A 19,115-nucleotide genomic window follows, 5' to 3' on the forward strand; every position below is an offset into this window, starting at 1 on the left:
TGTGAGGCGGCCGGACGGGTCTTTAAGAGAGGACAGCCAACATAACGCGTGGTGGTCCGTGACGACGTCAAACTGGCGACCGTAAAGGTAGGGTCGGAATTTCGTTAATGTCCACACAATTGCCAAACACTTCTTTTCCGTAACTGATAGTTGCATTCAGCTTTAGAGAGGACACGACTCGCGTACGCGACGACGTATTCGTGAAAACCGTGTTTCCGTTGTGCCAAGACAGCTCCGAGGCCAACGCCACTCGCATCAGTATGGACCTCGGTGGGTGCTGTCGGGTCGTAGTGGCGAAGGATTAGTGGCGAAGTCAAAAGACGGCGCAATGCGTTGAACGCTTCGTCGCACTCGACCGACCACGCAGTTAAGTCACTGTTTCCTCCGAGTAGTTTCGTCAGGGGTGCAATTATCGAAGCAAAATTCTGCACGAAGCGCCGGAAATAGGAGCATAGACCTATTAAGCTTCGAAGTTGCTTGAGCGAAACCGGCTTAGGAAACTCCGCCACTGCGCGCAGCTTGGCCGGATCAGGGCGAACACCTTCCTTAGAGACGATGTGCCCCAAAATAGTCAACTCCCTGGCACCGAAATGACACTTCTTGAGATTCAGTTGCAGGCCGGCGTCAGTAAGGCAAACCAAAACTTGCCGCAAGCGCCCTAGGTGCGTAGCGAAGTCGGTCGAAAAGACAATGTCGTCCAAGTAGCAGAGGCAGATGTGCCACTTGAACTTCCGCAAGATGTTATCCATCATCCTCTCGAATGTGGCGGGCGCATTGCACAGACCGAAGGGCATCACATTAAATTCATAGAGGCCATCCGGCGTCACAAATGCGGTCTTCTCTCTGTCACAGGTGGCCATTGGTACTTGCCAGTAACCTGAACGTAAATCAAGAGATGAAAAGTACTCGGCACCTTGGAGGCAATCAAGAGCGTTGTCTATACGCGGAAGGGGGTAATTGTCCTTGTGGGTAATTTTTTTGAGGCGCCGGTAATCGATACAAAAGTGAAACGAGCCATCTTTCTTTTTCACTAGCACCACTGGTGAAGACCAGGGGCTTTGTGATGGACGGATTACACCACGTTGTAGCATGTCCTCAACTTGATCATTGATCACGCGACGCTCTACCGCTGACACACGGTAGGGGCGCTGTCGAAAAGGCAAGTTAGAGCCGGCCTGAATGTGATGCGCGACTGTGGAAGTGCGGCCGAGAGGTGAGTGGGCGGCGTCGAAGGCGAAGCGAAATGTCTGTAAAAGGGCCACAAGATGAGTCCGGTAGGTGGAAGGAAGAGCGTCATCGATGGCGGTTCGAAAGAAGTCGTCTGGCAACGAATCAGGCGTCGGATCGGACTGCAGAGTATCAATGTAGTTACTGCAGTAGGTCTCGGAGGCATCCAGGTCAGAGAGAAGGTGGGCTTGTTGAATAGAACCGGGAGATTCCCCACGTAGCAGAGTAATCGGGTGCGGAGACGGATTGTAGATGAGTAGCTTCGTGAAGCCACCGTGAACACCGAGAACAGCAGATGGCAGCGGCAGGTGCTTGCGGTGGATGAAGGATGCAGACGACGTAAATAAAACACTAACGTCTGACACGGCAGGACACGAAAGAGGCATTAGGGCACAAGCCTCTGGTGCTATGTCCAGATATTCAGCGATGGTCAGCTTTTGAGGACACACTGAACGGTTGTCGTCGGGCAGTGCGTCGCACAGTGCAGAAAATTCTACTTCAGCTCGGGCGCAATCGATCACGGCATTATTTTTAGACAAGAAGTGCCATCCGAGGATCACGTCGTGGGAACAAGATGACAAAACTACGAACTCGACACTGTACAAAATACCTTCAATGACGACACGCGCTGTACATGCTTCTAAAGGTACAATCCTTCACTGGCAGTGCGGAGCGACAAACCGTTAAATGACGTCGTAACTTTTCGTAATCGTCGGCAGAGTTGCTCATGAATCACTGACACTGCAACACCCGTATCGACCAGCGCATATACGGACAGACCATCGATAGAAATCATTATAACGTTCGTGGGCGAAATATGAGGCCTTGAGCTTTTCGCAGAGTGCACAGTTCTTGCCTCAGGAACCGCGGAGCTTAGTTTCCCTCGTCAGCAGGTGGTGGTCGCCGGCCACAACTGCGTAGGTCAAAGGGGCTGGAACAGCAGGTTGACTATACTGGACTGGTGCTTCGACGTATGTCAAAGGAGCAACAGAAGGAGCTTCAGGAAGCGTGGGGAGTGCTTCCGAAACTTGTTGGCGGATGACTTGCTGCAACTTTGGCACTAAAGGAGCGGGAGCGTCAGGACGTTGGCGAACGAGGGATAATTGACGGGCAACTTCTTCTCGAACGAACTGCTTTATTTGTGGCAGCAAGGTCGACTGGTCTGCTTCAGGTGTTAAAGCTGCAAGCGGCGCCGGGTGTGAGAGCGAAGAGCGAGTGATGTTACGGCGCTTGCGTAATTCATCAAAGTTGTGGCATGCGTTGATAACGTCGACGACGGTGGCTGTATTTTTAGCCAGAAGCATCTGGAACGCGTCATCATCAATTCCTTGCATAATGTGATCAATCTTGGTGCTCTCTGACATTGAAGCGTCCACGCGCTTGCACAGGTCTACGACATCTTCAATATAGCTGGTAAAATTCTCACCAGGCAGCTGTGCACGGCCGCGCAGGCGTTGCTCAGCGCGCAACTTGCGCACTACAGGCCGGCTGCAAATATCGGCAAAACTAGCCTTGAAAGTAGACCACGATGTGATATCAGCCTCGTGGTTGCGGAACCATAGGTTTGAAACGTCCGTTAGGTAGAAAATGACGTTATTGAGTTTTTGGTTGTCGTCCCAGTGGTTGTGAATACTGACCCGCTCATATGAGGCCAGCCAGTCTTCCACGTCATGGTCGCCGGTTCCGCTAAAGATAGGAGGATCACGCTGACGCAAAGTTTGTTTGGTCGGTCGGGTCGGGTCGGGTCGGGTCGGGTCTGGTCTGGTCTGGTCTGGTCTGGTCTGGTCTGGTCTGGGTTGGGTTGGGTTGGGTTGGGTTGGTTTGGTTTGGTTTGGTTTGGTTTGGTTTGGTTTGGTTTGGGTTGGGTTGGGTTGGGTTGGGTTGGGTTGGGTTGGGTTGGGTTGGTTTGGGTTAGGTTGGGTTGGGTTGGGTTGGGTTGGGTTGGTTGGTTGGTTGGTTGGTTGGTTGGTTGGTTGGTTGGTTGGTTGGTTGGTTGGTTGGTTGGTTGGTTGGTTGGTTGGTTGGTTGGTTGGTTGGTTGGTTGGTTGGTTGGTTGGTTGGTTGGTTGGTTGGTTGGTTGGTTGGTTGGTTGGTTGGGTTGGGTTGGGTTGGGTTGGGTTGGGCTGGGTTGGGTTGGTCGGTCAGTCGGTCGGTCAACTGGTTCATTTACGACTAAATCGTATACTCAACTTTGGGAACACCGAAGTGAAACGGTGAAACCTTAAACCATATATAGACCGTTTTACCGAGAACAAGCAGGAGAGGAAGAAAATATTCTCTAACCAGATTCTTCGCGCCGGCTCATTGTTTCCAGATCCGAATGGGCTGTGCATTCGCACGCTTTAGCCTACCAGAGCTGCTTTGTACCTAAGTATATTGTCGTTTGACAGACTTAAATGCCTTTATTAGCGTCCCTTTTAGTGGTAATGTCATCGGGACAGCAATGCGTGATCGCGGACTGCGCTAACAATCAAAGATATACTCAGTTTTATACATCAGATGCAACGCATCGAAAGCTACTCAAGTAGTCTGCAAGAAAAAAAAAGGAGGCGTATCACTACGCGCTCGTTTCGTGGCCAAGTGGTTTCTGCGGAAACGGGCTCTATCCCGAGCATACACGTTTACGATAATTTCCCAGACGGCCACTGACGTCCGACGGACGTCCGAACTCGACGGCTGTTTTCGGACGTCCGCCGGAATTCCGGCGTACGTACGAAAGCGGATGGTCGAATCCGTTCACCCAGCGGACAGCCGCCGTACGTTCGCCCCTGGATTCGCTTTTTTGTAGTCGTCGTGCTCGTCTGAACTGCGTATAAATCAGTAGTGCCGTCAAATCTCCGTTATTTGATGCCAGAGCCAATCGATGCGATAGAAAGCTTTCCATTAAACAGATTGTTTTTTTTTTATTTTCCGCATGTTGCATCGTTGAATTCTTCCTTCAAAATGTTTTGACGAAAAGTTAAATGACCATTAAACATTTTTCTATTCATGATGCTTCGGTGAAACTTTAATCCTAGGCTGAGTAGACGCAGCAAGCAGCAAGCCCGAAAAGAACGAAACCGAACCTATCTTCAAACAAATCTGAAATCAGCCAATCCAATCCCCCTGACAAGTTTAGTTAGTTTAGTCATGGAAGATTGCTTCACGTTTCCGCGTTCTGCCTTTTCTGCGCAGTTACAAATACCTACGGCTGTTCTGCGCTGCTAGCATTGTTTTTGCCGTGGCTTGGTGCGGCTGGCACACTTTGTCCACCCGCCGATTCCGAAATAAGTATTTCACCGAAGTTTTGTTTCTTTAGTGGAACTTTTCGATGCGCCGACACATTACAGATGGTGCTGCGCTTTTGAGCAGCCGAACGGTCGAGTGTTTTAGGCGAGACTGACGTTGACAGTATGGCTCCGCGCCGACTAACTAAAGTTACAGTGGCTCATGCAGTGCAGCCTCATGTCTGAGGGCCATCCTTCTCGGCATTGCTGGACGCTGCGCCAGTAAGCCGCGCAACTTCTCTGTCTCTGATAAAGGAGTCCCTGCCTGAGCTTTAAAGGAGTTAATTTGTTAAACATGCGCAACGTGTTGAGTTTTAAAACTATACGAGAAAAATTTTGCACTCTAGCCTATCGTGCGACATGCCTACATTTTAGGAAACATCGCGAGGGTTTTTTTTAATGGGTAGCCGCTGATCTTTCTCTCTTGAGCTTTACGGCAACTACAATTATAGAAGGAACGGCTGTGTGCACTGCAATGTGCAGTAGCTGCTAAATAATGACAGGTTTAGTACTCTCCTTCAGCTTTGACAAACCAGGACAGCACCTTGGGCATGTTGGTTATGCGTAAGTGACCGAACAGCGCAGAACAGCCGGACAAGAAGGAGATAAGAGACAAAAAAAAGTCAACACTTGTCTTTTTTTTTCTTACCCGTTGTTCTGCGCTTTTATGGCACGAATTTGACATATCGCCACCGTGAAACAGTTGGGATGTGAGCTCTGGTGACTGCAATGCCTTCTTTTAAATAAAACAGGCATACTGGGAGGTCATGCAAGCCGCAGACTCTAAAAAAAAACAAAAAAAAGCTAAGCAAAAGTAAGATGAAAACAAAATTGTTATTGCTCTGTCCTTACAGATATTCAAAGGCTCCTCAGAGCTTCACTGATATACTGACAGCGAGATAATGCCAAAGCTACACTGAGCCATGCAGCACCTTAAAGTGCCTGATACTGAGCTTATGTCTCGCACTGAAAGCTCTTATCATGGTCTTAGATTATCATATTGAAGTAGCTTTAAACCCATGCTTTTTAATAGTGATGGCCATAAATTGAATCTACGGCATCATCTTCACATGCAAGGCTTCTGATAGCTGCTGGGCACATAATGTGGGCTACAGCAGAAACCTGTACCTGGTCATCTTCCAAGCATTTGTGCAATTGATACTTTTAGTGTGTTGTAATAGTTTTTGTGTTCTGTTTCTGTATGGCAACGCTTTCCTTATTGAAGGCTAACATTTGGCTTGCTACAGCAAAAACCTGTGTCGTCCTAAAAACAGCACCGCAGTTGGTGATTTTAGTGTGTTGTAAAAGTATTTGGGTTCTGCTTCTGTATGGCAATGCTTTTCTCGTTGAAGACTAGCATGTGGCTTCATTAAATTGTTTCAGATGCCATTTGCTGTAGCCGATTTCGTAGTCCAACATGAAGCAGCACTTTGAGCATGAATAAACTGGCATCCATGGGGAAAAAACAACAACATCCCTTTGCATTCTCATTCCTTTGGTATTGCTAAAAGTGTGTATTGTATCATTATCTATGTTATTAATATTGAATCATGATAGTGTTTGAGTTGTTAGAGCGTGATTATTTTAAACACACAGGACTTCCCTTGGACAGTAATGTTTCTAGTTTGTTTACATGTAGGATGTAGAACTGGTTTAAACAATCTTTATACAGCCGATTCCTTTTACAATTGTCCACCATGTTACTTTTTGGCATTGTCCCTTGAAGTAACTAGCTAGTATTTTAAGCTTACATGGTCGTCCACTCTTAGCTTGAATGGGAATGTGTGGCATGCAGTTTGCGAAATGGTATTGCATCCGTCACAGCCGTGCATCAAGGCTAAATGGCTTGTGCGTAGAGGAACCAACAGCTCCAGCTTCACGTCATCTGCCTCTTTGCTCAAGTGTGCACCACGCGCATTGAGGCAACGGGGTTTATGTGTAAAGAAACCATGAGATTCTTTGTCAGATCTGGCTGTTTGTTACGGTGTGCAGATGCGCATCGAGGCAAAATCGCTGATGTGTAGAGGGACCAGGAGCTGCTCCTTAACTTCCTTTGCTTCTTTACTACGGTGCACAGCCGTGCATTGATGCTAAGTGGCTTGTGCATGGAGGGCCCAGGAGCTGCAGCTTCACGTCTGCCTCTTCGCTCAGGTACGCAGGTGCGTATTGAGGCAAAGTGGCTTATGCATAGAGAGACCAGGAGCTGCTGTGCAAAGTAGTCTGTATATTTGCTGTGGTGCGCACCCGCACATCGAAGTACAATGGCTCATGTGTAAAGTTACCATGAGCTGCTGCTTCATGTCATCTGCCTCTTTACTATGGTGCGCAGGCACGCATCAAGGCAAAGTGGCTTATGCGTAGAAGGACCAGGAGCTGTTGCTTCACACCTGCTAAGATGCGCAGCTGCGTATCGAGGGTGGTGGTGGAAAACATTTCCATCAGATACAAATACAGGAGGTTACGCAATAGCTGCCCTTGAGGGGGCCTGCCCTGACAAACACAAAAGGGGTCCCTAGTTCGGGACCCCAGTGGCAGTAGAGGGACTAGAGGCTGCTACTTCATGCTGTCTGCCTCTTCGCTACGGTGTGCGGCTGCGATGGGTGCAGTGGCATCTCGAAAAGGGCATGCCACACTCTCCCATGTTGAGCCTAAGAGTGGACGACTGTGTACCTGCTATAGCTATGTTATTCATAGAATAAAGCTAGGCCAAATTGGATAAATTATAGCTCGCCTCATTTGTGGCCAGCAAAGAAAAGCCACTCCAGATAATCAGACGCATTTACTATCATAGGATCCTTATTCATATACATGCTACTGACAAGTCAGATTCTTCATTCTCAGAAATACCAGACAAACAACCAAGAGCGCATCTGTAATAGTCTAGCTTGTTCTTTCTCTGCAGACTTTAGTCAGATGTGTGTTCCATTGCTGTGGGTGGGACAGGTGTGAAACTGATTTTAAGCTTGCAACAAGTATGGTATTGTAGTTTAAAGGCAAAATGGTATTAATAATCGTAGCCCCCGCAGCCTTTATCCCCTCCTTTTATTGTGTTGCCAGACAGTGAATTATTAGTTTACTCTGCATTGTTTCTGTCTAGCTGATGTGCAGAGATGTACACATATTTATATGGTTTGGAGTTGTAAACTCTTAGAAACATTGTAGCGTTATCTGATGTGTTGTTTTCATTTCTTTAATGAGTTTTGTAAGGGATCGGTGGGTATACTAGGCATCATTAGGACCGTCTACTCTCTTTGGGTCGCTTGTTCAATGCCCAGCTGCGGCCGTCTTCCACTTGCCCTCGGGCAGGAGCCAGGGAGATGCGCACAGAGAGGCAGCTACAGCAGGGTCCGGCTTAATGGAAACGTAGGAAGAGAGGGAAAGCAGTCCCTTCTTCCGAAGACTTTGTGGTCGCACTCGAAGCGTGGGGACAGGAGGTTTGTTGTCGCTGCGTCATGCAGGAGGCTCATTTTTATTTAAGGAGCTTCATGAACAGTATACACTGACGAGCCCTTAGTACGCTGACTGGACCCATCGCCCGGAGGCAGTGCAGCTTTGAAACGAGTGCCTCTTTTTGGAAGGATGGCATATCGTTCAAAGAACAAATACTGTCAGGCTGAAGGGTGTAAGGCTCTCTTCCTTGACGGGGAGCCCATAAAAGTGACAATTATTCGGTGCAGGTGCGCTGAGTGAGTCTCGGTGACGATTCCAACCCTGGATGCCAACAATGGTGGGAGATGGCGGCGTTGAAGCAGGGCAAATGTGTAACAGTAATGATATGATGCGGAGCGGGCGGACGTGGTTTGGCTCTTATGATGTGGTCCACAATGGTGCTGGCTCGGACGCCGATAATTGCCCTGTAAAAGGAGCTACCAAGGGTGCAAGCTTGGGCAATGGTTGCACACGTAGGACTCCGTTTTGATGTGTTTTAATTTTTTTTCTTTTTCTTAGGGGAGAGAGAGTTTGTACTATAATGTGAAGGCATGGGGCATGGCATGTGACCTAGTGAGCAAACCTTTTCAAGGTCCATTCTCTAAATTCCGTTTGTTGTGAAACGAATTTGTTGTCCCTTTTACATTGTTTGTTTTAGGGAGAGGGTGGGAACCTTATGAAAAAGGAAGGACATGCCAAAATGTTTGTAAGCCAATCATGTGTCAGTTCGTTGTTATTGGGGGATGAAAAATGTGGGCTGAGTCCCAAAGTTAATGAAACTGGGCCCCGCGGCCTGGAGAACTCGTTCTGAGCTAGATTTTGATCCCTTGCCCCTTCGGCATAGATCATGCTCGTTGTTTCACCCGTTGTAAATATGTACATTCCTGTATAAAGTTTTCAGTTCATTTCCCTCTCGGAGTGCAAGTTGTGGCCAGATGTAGTAAAATCACTATTTTCACTTCTATATAACATGCCTTTCTGAAGATGGTGAGCTCTTTTGTCCAATCCTGCAAGAAAGCAGCAAAGGGCTCCCAAATCTTTCACAAAACTGTGTGATATCTTTAATGCGGCTTTATATCACAAAAAACATGTAGTTGAAGTAGATTTCTATTGCCCCCCCCCCCTCTTTTTGTTCGTTCAGATGAGGACCAGTGGACACTAACTTGCTTTTGTAATGCCCTAGCCCTGTCTTAAGTACTCCAATGTCAATACCATTTTGATAGCTGTGGCTGTTTAACAGCACTCATGTCTTTTATACACTTCTTATTACTAATCTAATACCCAAGTGGTGGCTTATACTACGGACAAACGTCTCTGGACTATATATCTGGAGATTTTGGACTAGAATCGCGATGTAAACGAATTGTGACCTTATTTTTTGCCCACATGAAAGAACTAATGCAATTTTCAAATCGACAAGTAGGGTCCGAGATTCCTGGTCGATGCAAAAGTTATGTGCTTTGATTGCAGTTTATGTGGTCCACACACTTTGTCCCCGATATTCCATAGGGGCAAATTATGGGCAGACCTTGGACAGGGGCAGTTTATTTGGCCGCCACTACCATCCCCCTTAAATCAGGTACAGTGTTTCTTGCGAACAGCTGGTAGCATCTATACTGACCATAATTTTTTTTGTAATTTGTGGTGCGTAGTTGAGAAATCCATGACATACATGCACAGCTGGTTGCCAAAATTATGCAACCATATTTCAGTAACTATTTAACATCCATGCTGTATACTGCCAGTAATACATCAGCAGCTTGTGGTTGTCAGCTTTCTTTTTGTGTTTTGTGTAAATGTAAGCCTTGCTATTGTAATGTCACATATAGTGCTGGGGGTAAACAAATAACTTTACTTTTAACTCTTGTAGAAGCATGAAAACTGCGCAATCACTGCGGCGAGCTATGCTTCCACATTGGGCTTTAGCCACATGTTAAATATCCATCTTTATTCTGCTGCTGCAGCTTGCACATTATCAGTTACATTAACATAAGTTACTTCGTCACAGCTAGTCTAAGGAGACGCTTTCTAGACGCTTGTAGCCTCGATGTTGATGTCGATATACCCCTGGCACTCCCAGGGAGCGTTTTCGAGAAGGGTACATGAAAACCAGCGAAACGTTGCGCAGTTTACAGAATAAAAAAGTAACAATTTTAAATGATGTTATTATTGATCACTTCTTTTCAGCGCAGGAACAATAACTTATAAATTTGCCTGTTAAACCACTCAAAATGCAGGTTTCTGCCACCAATGCGTACCTGTGTAATACTGAAATGCTCTGGCTGTGCTTTATGTTAATGTGCACTCCATGTCTTGGGCATTGCTGAGGGTGCATAGCAGCAAACATTTATAACATGCTATGTTTGGTCAGAGTGGCATGTTCAAAAAGGCGGCATAAAAACATTAAAATACTGAATGCCAGGTTCTGGTGAAACTGCGTTTGTATCTTTTGGTATTCTGCATGGGGTTTGCGGCAGTTATATGACCTTTTTATATAGTATGTGACCGCTCTGAATGGGGATGCATGTATACAGTGCCACCTGGAAAAAGCAATTGAGGGAAACTGGCAGTTGCCCTTGGAGCTGTGTAATCAAAGTTCAGCACAGATAACTCGAAGTTCATTTTCTCTTCTATTGCAGGAGGAGCCCAACCTGCTCTTTCCAGCTTAGGCCTGAAGACCAGCAACAGCTGGTCGAGCGAATGCACAGGGTAGTAGCGACTCCTGGAATCCCGGCCTACGGAGGCCGCCCACAGAGGACTCGATCATCTCTTCGCTATTCCTAAATATTAGGTTTCAATAAATACCTTTCCCTGCTCCACCTTCCCAAGGGAAAAGCTGTCACGGCCAAGGATAATTAAAAAAATTATTCAAGTAGATTCTTAATACTACAGTTGGCCTGCATTTTACCATGCCATTCCGTCTATTTTTGCATGCAGCTTTAATGTGAATATTGATTAGTGTAGACTATGCTTGCAGTTTTTGCAATAAAGCCTAAAAAAACTAAAATACTGTTTTTGCAACCTCGCATGCTTTAAGGAATGGTGCATTTGTGTAAAGCTCAGCTAGCATATGTGCCTCTTTGATGGAAGTTTTAATTGCACACTGCTATTCAGTGCTTTGTTGTGTGAAAGTAAAGCAGAAAACAGGAAACTTGAACCTGTTGCATATTCTGTTGTCTGCTTTACTCTCATGAAAAAGGCATTGAGCGCTAGTATGTGATTGAAATTTCCATGGCACATGCTTGCTGAGCTTTACACGAATGTTATTGGCAAGTTTTTCTACCAATAGCGGGCCCTGCAAGCAAGTTCCGGGAAACGTCCGAATTTCCGCTTCCGGCTCTCCGTCGGACGTCCGTGGGACGCGATCTGGATCCACGAACGATAGTCCGACGGACGTCCGCTGGACGTATATCGAACATAACCGGATTTCCGCCGGACGTCCGAACGACCGAAAACGGACGTCCGTCTGACGTCTATGGCCGCTTGGGTTGCTTCGCGTGCCTGGACATCTTCGCAGTGCGGATCTTATAAAAAAAAATCCGCTCTGAAGAGGCAGTCGAGGTCGCTGCGTTGTGCAGCGCGGGGGGCACCGCTGGCAGGGTTAATAATAATAATTGGTTTACGGGAAGGGAATTCCCAATTATTATTAACCCTGCCAGCGGTGCAACGAAAACGCGACACGCAAAAACTACAAACAAAAGATAAAAATTAATTCACCGAATCCCATCTTTTCTTCCTAAAAAAGGTGCTTTTTATGGAACTGATGTCAAATGTAAGATGTATAAAGCTTGCAGACAAAGCAGCTATTATTTCCTCTCGTCAAGAGCATGCACTATTTTTCATCGCGGATGCGGGGAGCGCAAACAAGAGCTTTAGCTCTGGCAGGCGCTCGGCGAGAGTGCCGTCGTGCGCCGCGCTAGTTACTGTGTATTGCCGCGAACTGTTTAAATTTTTATTTGTTCCTGTTCGACAGCCGCTGGCATGCGGCCTTATCATTGTTATTCTGGCACTCTTATCAATTTTCTATCCCGTGTTTGTTCATGCTCGTTGTCGCGATACGACGCATTATTATTTTCTTCGTGGCGAACGATGCGCCGAGATCTTTCTCGAAGATTCCGATCACTCGCGTATTTTTCTACAATGTTCCCGGTTGTGCTACTAGCAGTTTACGACTCTGAGCAGCCATTAAATTGAGTGTTGACGAGTGCGACGGGCATTCTTTGTTCGACGATCGATGAGCACATTTGTTGCTATCGCCACCGCCGAGTTGCTTAGTTCTTTTGCGGCCGCAAGTCAGCCCAATAAAGAGTTAATTTCAGTACCATCAAGCCTGTGTCTTTTTTTGGTGGCAACAGCCTTGTCACCACTACGTGACATTTGATGGAGGCGCTGCCTTTGATCCTATAAACGAAGACCCCAGCCTTGTTCCTGTTACCCTGGAGGACCAGCCCACAGGCCACCGAACCAGTCACCGGCTTCAAGGGCTCCAACCTAACACGGTATGCTGCCGGACCCCATTCGATCTCGGAAGGCGTCGACGCTGACAATGGCCCAGCCTACAGCACCGGTTCTCTTCGTCCAACCCCGTGAGCCCACCTGCTTCCATGGATGACCGGACGAAGATGCGGAAAACTGGATGGACCTTTTCGACCGTGTGGCAGAATTCAACGGCTGAAACGACGCAGCGAAACTCAGGCAAGTCTACTTTGTTCTTCAAGGATATGCCCGAGTTTGGTTAGAAAATCACGAGACTTCTTTAAAGGATTGGGAGATATTCAAAGCAGAGTTTCTGATGGCCTTTTCAAGTTCTCTCAAGAGCTCAGGCCCTCCTCCAATCAAGACTTCAACTCCCAAACGAGCCCGTCCTGGTATACGTAAAAGAGATGAAGCGCCTGTTTCGCCGCGCCGACCCTAATATGACCGAAGGAGTGAAATTGTTAATGCGAGGCGTTAAGGAGTCGCTTTTTGCAGGACTATTCTCCAGAACCCGCCGAAAACTGTGGACGAATCCGTAAGGGAAGCATCGACCATCGAGAAGACGTTGGACACCCGGATGCACCACTACGAGCGACCACTTCAGCCGGAGTACTCAAGCCACTACCCCAGCGCATCTGCAAGCGGAGAGAACCTTCGGGACCTCATACGGGAGATCGTGCGAGAGGAGCTCCGCTGATTGATGCCATCATCGCAACAACCCCAGGTTGCGACGTTCGCGGACGTCGTCCGTGAAGAAGTCCAGCAGGCGCTGGGCGTTCCTCAAGGAACGGCTGCGACTGTTCCAGCACAAGAGGCAACAGCGATGAACTACGCTGCTGCGTTATGTCGCCCTGCGCCCCCACGTGATAACTTTCCAAGCCCTCGCGGCTGCCATCCTGTTCCTGAAAGCCGCCCCTTGGCTCCCGCTCGCCAAGCCTACCAACGACCCCCCAAGCCCCAGGAAGTGCGAAGCCTGGAGGACAGCAAACAACCGGCCATTATGTTTCCACTGCGGTGAGGCCGGCCACATTCTGCGCCACTGCCCGTACCGACGAATCGGTCTCCGCGGATTTGCAGTCCACGCACCACAACCACGCCCCGGTGAACGACCGCAAGAAATCTACAACTATCTGCGTAGTGGTGAGATTAAGCCACCAAGCCGTCGGTTCAGGTCCCCATCGCCGTAGAGGACCCGCTTTGCGTCGCCAGGCCGTAACTACGATGATAGTGTGCGCGGAAGGTCCCTAAGCCCGCTCAGGGGAAACTAAATAGAGCAACCTTTGAAGGTTAGGTTGCTTCACGGTGAAAACACGAAGATCCTTCGCCGACGATGAGTGACGACGACGCACCCATTAAATCGCCGATCCACAAGACGGCAACGTCGACGAGATTATGACCTAACTTCAAGCTGACATCGCCGCCCAGCGACGTTACGACGGTGTGCCCAGTCCGCGACCTCAGCACGAGAGGAAGCAGAGATCGAACACCGAAGCCAATTACGTACAATACTAGGACGCAAACAAGCGACCTTGAGGTTGCTGTTGACGGACGCACGGTTACTGCCCTAGTGAACACCAGTGCCGACTATTGTCATCACTGGAGCTTTCGCCGCCCAGCTCAAGAAAGTGACGACCCCTTGGGACGGCCCGCTAATCCGGACCGCTGGTGGTAACCTTATTATGCCGTCGGGGCGATGCACCGCAAGGGTAACAGCAAATGGACGCACCTACCTTACCATCTTCGTCGTCCTAAAGCACTGTTCCCGCGATGTGATTCTGGGCATGGATTTTCTGAACGAACACCGAGCGATCATCGACCTCCGATCCAAAGTAATCAAGCTCTCGACCGACAAAGTCTTACACTACGACAACTTCTGCGCATCACATCGCTCTCAACGTCCTCGACGGAGAATTGACCGTACCGCCCCGATCAAGCGTCATCGCCCCTGTGGTCACAGCAGCAGTCGAAATCACGGAAGGGGTTATCGAAGGAAAAACTCAGTTGCTACTGGATAGAGGACTTGGCATCGCAAGAGGCATCGTCCGTTTCCGTCATGGACAAGCTGATGTGCTCGTCACGAACTTCACCGACGAATACCGGCACCTGAACAAGGGCATGACGATTGCTTTCCTTGACGAGCTAGCGGAAACCCGAGAAGTCTTCGCCCTCCCCAGCTAACTTGAAAACGATGCACCCAACCGAGCCAAGCAGCCCAATTTCGACATTAACCCAGCGCTCCCCCGAGACAGACAAGACCTGATTCGCACTCTTCGTGAAAATTACAGCGAGTGCTTTTCTTCAGCGTCGAAGGTGCGGCAGACTCCTTTCGCAAAGCACCGCATCATCACGGACGAAAACACTCGACCACTAAAGCCGTGGCGGCCGCCGCTGCTACATCAAACAAATAAGCGGCCAGGCGAGCAATAGAGATAAATACTGACCTGTCTGTGCTGGCTGCTCGGTCGTACCGGTGGTTCCGCCGCTCGGCGGAGAACTCGGACGGCGGCTGGTACCCGTCTCGGCTTCCGATCAGGCTGAGCGTCGAGCTCGAAGAACCAATGCCGGAGCCCACCACTTTGTTCACCACGGCTGCGCCGAGCCTCTCGGCGAGGCATTTGCCGCCGCTCGCACCGCCATTGGAAGGACTACGTCAAAGCCTCTACCGTGTATCGCCACGAGAACGCCAAGCCATACGCGATCAAGTTGAGGAAATGCTGCGTGATGACGTGTTCCAGCCATCCAACCGCCCCTGGGCGGCATCAGTCCTTTTGGTGAAGTAGAAAGACGGCACACTTCGCTTCTGCGTCGATTACCGCCGCTTGAATGGCATAACTAAGAAGGATGTCTACCCACTTCCCCGCATCGACGACACACTGGACCAGCTCTGCAATGCAAGGTACTTCTCATCGGTGGACTTGAAGAGCGGATATTGGCAAATTGAGGTCGACGAAAGAGATCGCGAGGAGGCCGCATTCATCACACCGGACGGCCTTTTCGAGTTCAAGGTGATGCCATTTGGCCTCTGCTCCGCACCAGCGACGTTTCAACGAGTAATGGACACTGTGCTGGCGGGCTTGAAGTGGCAGATTTGCCTGATATACTTGGATTATGGCGTTGTCTTCTCGTCAATCTTTGAAGACCACCTGAAACGGCTGCAGAGAGTGTTGGGAGCCATCAAATCATTGGGACTAACGTTAAAACCAGAGAAGTGCCACTTCGCCTACGAGGAACTGCGGTTCCAAGGTCACAGCGTTAGCAAGGATGGTGTTCGGCCAGTCCCGGAGAAAACAGCTGCAATCGCACAATTTTCATCGCCTGCTGACAAGAAAGCCGTGCGCAGGTTCCTTGGGCTGTGTGCTTATTATCGACGATTTGCCAGAAATTTTTCGCGCATCGCCGAACCGTTGACGAAGCTTACAAAGGCTGACGTACCTTTTAAATGGAAAGCGCCGCAAGGAGCAGCCTTTGACAAACTTAAACGCCGCCTACAGTCCCCTCCTGTCCTTGGCCACTTTGATGAAAACGCCGAGACCGAAATTCACACCGACGCAAGCAGCTTGGGCCTAGGAGCCGTTCTCGTCCAGAAGAGTGCCGAACTGGAGAAGGTAATCGCCTACGCTAGCAAGTCCCTCACTAAAGCCGAAATCAATTACTCGACGACCGAGAAGGAGTTTCTCGCGATCATCTGGGCCATTTCTAAGTTCCGTCCATACCTATACGGTCGACCATTCAAGGTGGTAAGCGACCACCACGCGCTCTGCTGGCTGGCTAATTTGAAAGACTCCTCCGGCCGCCTTGCCCCAATGGAGCCTAAGACTTAAAGAATTTGACGTTACAGTAGTATACAAATCGGGCCGCAAGCATTTAGACGCAGACTGCTTATCCCGCGCTCCCGTCGACGTTCCTTCGAAGGACAATGACTACGATGCCTTTCTGGGACCAGTAAGCGCCAGCAGCTTTGCACAACAGCGATCAGATCCTCAGCTGAAAGACCTAGCAGATTACTTGGAAGGCAAGACCGCTTCTCCTCCTGCTGTGTTTAGGCGTCAATTGTGGTCGTTCGCCTTAAGAAATGACGTCATCGTAAAGAAGAACTTCGCTCCCAACAAGACAGCGCAGCTTCTTGTCATGCCTAAAAACCTCAGACAAGAAATTCTTCACGCTTTGCACGACGAGCCAACAGCAGGGCACCTCGGTTTTGCGCGCACGTTGCATCTAATCCAGGAAAAGTACTACTCGCCGCGACTACATGCCTGCCGACGTTACCCATTACGTAAAAATATGCCGTGAGAGCCAGCGACGCAAGACGCAGCCGATCAGGCCAGCTGGGCTACTGAACCCGATACCGCCCTCACCCTGCCCTTTCAACAAATTGGGATCGACCTTCTCGGCCCATTTCCATCTTCATCTGCGAGTAACAAGTGGATCATCGTGGCCACCGACTACCTTACACGATACGCCGAAGTAAAAGCACTGCCCAACGGTACTGCGGCAAACGTCGCAAAGGCTTTTGTCGAACAAATTTTCTTGCGACACGGTGACCCAGAAGTCCTCATCACGGACAGGGGAACGGCATTTACGGCAGAGCTGACGCAAGCCATCCTAGAATACAGTCATACAAGTCATCGACGAACTACTGCCTACCATCCCCAGACAAATGGATTTATGAAGCGTCTCAACAAAACTATTGCTGATATGATTGCAATGTACGTCGACGCAGAGCACAAGACATGGGACGTCATTCTACCTTACGTCATCTTCGTTTATAATACCGCCGTCCAGGAGACAACCAGGTCGACTCCGTTCAGCCTTGTGTACGGCAGGGAGCCACGACGACGCTAGACGCAATGCTACCACACGTAACCGATGAGGATAACCTGGACGTTGCCGCCTACCTTCAATGTGCAGAGGAAGCCCGAAGACTCGCCCAAATGCGCATTAAAGATCAGCAACGAGTCGATGCCCGACGTTACAACTTACGACGACGCGATGATGAGTACAAGCCGGGAGATCAAGTCTGGGTTTGGACGCCGATCCGCCGCCGCGGACTTAGCGAAAAGCTTTTACGCCGATACTTCGGCCCCTACAAGGCGCTTCGTCGACTAGGACAATTGAACTACGATGTCGTTCCCGACTGCGCGGCAGCATCGCAGCGGCTTTGAGTGCATCCAGAAATTGCGCATGTTGTACGCCTTAAGCCATATTATGCGCGTTAATGGGTATTCATGTTTGCCTTGCAATGTTTATGTTAATTCATGTCTTTTTATTTTGAAACATCGAGGCGATGTTTTTTAAGGGGGGAGTAATGCCGCGAACTGTTGAAATTTTTATTTGTTCCTGTACGACAGCCGCTGGCATGCGGCCTTATCATTGTTATTCTAGCACGCTTATTAATTCTGTATCCCGCGTTTGTTCATGCTCGTTGTCGCGATACGACGCGTTATCGTTTTCTTCGTCGCGAACGATGCGCCGAGATCTGTCTCGAAGATTCCGATTACTCGCGTATGTTTCTACAATGTTCCAGGCTGTGCTACTAGCAGTTTACGACGTTGTCTAGATTGTTCTGAGCAGTCTTTATATTGAGCGTTGACGAGTGCGACGAGCATTCTTTGTTCGACGATCGACGAGCACTTTTGTTGCTATCGCCGCCGCCGAGTTGCTTAGTTCTTTGGCGTGCGCAAGTCAACCTAATAAAGAGTTAATTTCAGTACCATCAAGCCTGTGTCTTTTTTTGGTGTCAACGGCCTTGTCATCACTACGTGACAATATGCTACCAAAGGTTACCTTTGAAAGCATTTACAGTAACTCTACGCCGCGCCAGCGGGAGGCGCCGCTTTCGTAAGCGCTGCTGTATAGGCAACCTGCAGTGGCCAGGCGGCGCTAGTGGAGCGCAGCGTTCAGCGCCGCGAACGGCGGCGCCGAGTAATCTGAGTAGGCCGGCGCGGTCGGGTTGCGTTCGCGTTGTACGGCTGGAAGCATCTCGGCTCTCATTGTCTGCGGTTTTAGGGCAATCGAATGTCTTCAGAGCTACTTCCGAAAACCAATACTGACGAAAGGACGCCGCCTGTTCGAGAATGCTCATGTTTAAAACGTGAACGGTGTCGAAGTCACCGCGAAATGCGCGCCGCTCGCGACGGAACACCCGCACGCACAACTTTGAATTTCGCGTGAGTAGAGGGAATTTTTTTTTAACGGAATTTATTCTCTCAGGGCATCAGTAGGATATGTGATGATGAATTAAGAAATAATTAAATGAATGAAAAATGTTGTAAACGTAGCTTTTCATTTACCTATTGCGTTCACACCTCATACCCAAACATTGAAAGTGCAGAGAGAACCTGAGAGGAGATTGATCGCCATTTTTTTTTCTTTTTTGGTTCTTGCTGTTTGATTACAGCAGCATAATAATTTCCTCTCGGTTTTGCTTTAGAGTTTAATACCATGACGAACACTTTTGTTCGTGGTGCACTTTTTCAGCAGTGCCGTGGAGATTATAGGAGGCATGGTGCGGTACCCGCTACGGATGTGGCGATTGCAAGCACTGTGCGGTTGTAGCGTGCGTCATCAACGAAAACTGTGCGTGCCGGGGGCGGGGAGTAGGGGGCCTCCTACACCCTTGGAAAAATAAAGCTCTTAACAACAACAACTGGCATGCATTTTGTGCCTCCGTACCTCAATCTTGGGGTAAGCCGGCGGGAAATGCTGGCACTCAACGAC

General features: G+C 49.0%; 1 pseudogene; it reads right to left on the reverse strand.

Moving 5' to 3' along the window:
- LOC146203227 (uncharacterized) overlaps positions 1–17,155 on the reverse strand; it is a 49,541-nt pseudogene extending 32,386 nt beyond the window's left edge.
- Between the last annotated feature and the right edge of the window lie 1,960 nt (positions 17,156–19,115).

This window comes from Amblyomma maculatum, chromosome 1, assembly GCF_055883805.1.
Source record: "Amblyomma maculatum isolate TAMU_Amacu chromosome 1, ASM5588380v1, whole genome shotgun sequence".
Lineage (NCBI taxonomy): Eukaryota > Metazoa > Arthropoda > Arachnida > Ixodida > Ixodidae > Amblyomma > Amblyomma maculatum.